The following is a 1,827-nucleotide window of genomic DNA, read 5'->3' as shown; positions in this document are numbered from 1 at the left end:
ATATATATATATATATATATATATATACGTTTATAATTAAGAAAGGAGCTGGCTATATTACCCTACATTTCAGTTTATACATGCAACGCACGTGTGTGTATATATTATACATACTTATATACATACGCTCCAAAATAGAAGTACGCAACGATTTCAAGCAATGTTTATTCGATCTAGTCAAATGGCCAGGACAGTGTGAGCTTATTGACTGGCTGCTAACGTTTTGATCACCATGTAAACAGATTCACCAGATTGAAATTATGATAATTATTTTATTATTGTAAAGATTCTGAATATTATTGCCACGAATTGCGGTGGAAGTGGTACAATTGTAGATAACCGTGTAGTCGTCGCCATTTTTGGGGTAAACATCTGTGTTCAGATAAAATAGTCAAGAAATACAGAAGCGAAGGACGGAATTATTGTGGAAGACATCTCTTTTTGGTTAAAGCAATCCCCAAAATATCTTTATTAGGATTGAGAAAATGATATTTAATTAAACCCAATGGTTACTGTAATGTACAGATAAGCATATATACATATATATTCTATGTACGAATGTGTATAACTAAATATATGAATATGAATGTGTGTATGAGTGTGTGCGTATATATATTTATGTGTGTGTATATGTTTATATAGGTGTATATATATTTCTATATGCACACACATAATATACGTGTATATGTACACATGTATATATATATACACGCATACACACACAGACACATATATTTGTATATAATACATATATATTCATGTACATATATACATACACACATATATTGGTGTATTATATATCCGTATGTATATATATATAGAGAGAGAGAGCCAGACAGACAGACGGACAGACACAGACAGAGACAGGCAGAAGACAGACAGACAGATAGACAGACATGCACACATATTTAACGTATATATATGTGTGTGTGCCTGTGAATATACATAAAGAAAATTACACAATATGTATATATATCTAATAAATTAATATAATCAAATAATTGTACATTTGTACCTGTATTTATGTGCGTGTAAATCTATGTATGTGTATATGAAGCGAATTCGAAGCAGATATTCCCGTTTAAATTGTTTCTATCTTTTTATTTGAAAACAAGTTCTTTTGTCACTTGTAACATTTAAACCGTTAAAGTTGAATATCATTTTGAATTCCTTCGTTAACTGTTAGTATTTGGTAGTCTTGTCTTTCTATAATTGCAGTATTTCACTTTCTCGTTCATTAAATCTCAAAGGCTATCATTAACAAAGCCATCTACACACACACACACACACACACACACACACACACACACACACAACAGGTAACAGTCAGTTTGATGTGGAGGTGATATAATCAATCAACTGCCAATTGATACGTTTCTAATTTCACTATTCCCACCTGACATACATGTTTTGTGAGCATCACCCAAGATGAAAATCCTGCTATGCACTGCAAACTAGTCTAATTTAGGACATGTATTAACGGCTGCATGACCGACCGACCGACCGACCGACCGCGCTATTCACATGCTATCATCGGTTGCGAGTGAAATACTGTACTGTCGGCTAATCAAATATTTACACAAACCCATATTTTTACTATCACCTCATTTACCTTCAACATTCTTTTACAACTGTGCCTATGAGAATGTGTATTTGTATGTATGTATGTATGTATGTATGTATGTATGTATGTATGTATGTATGTATGTATGTATGCATGTATGTATGCATGTATGTATGTGTGTGTTATGTATGTATGTATGTATGTATGTATGTATGTATGTATCTCTCTATCAATCTGTCTGTCAGTCTATATATGAATAGATA

The sequence above is a fragment of the Octopus bimaculoides genome, chromosome 17 (assembly GCF_001194135.2).
Source record: "Octopus bimaculoides isolate UCB-OBI-ISO-001 chromosome 17, ASM119413v2, whole genome shotgun sequence".
NCBI lineage: Eukaryota > Metazoa > Mollusca > Cephalopoda > Octopoda > Octopodidae > Octopus > Octopus bimaculoides.
Note: the sequence above shows the minus strand (reverse complement) of the source record.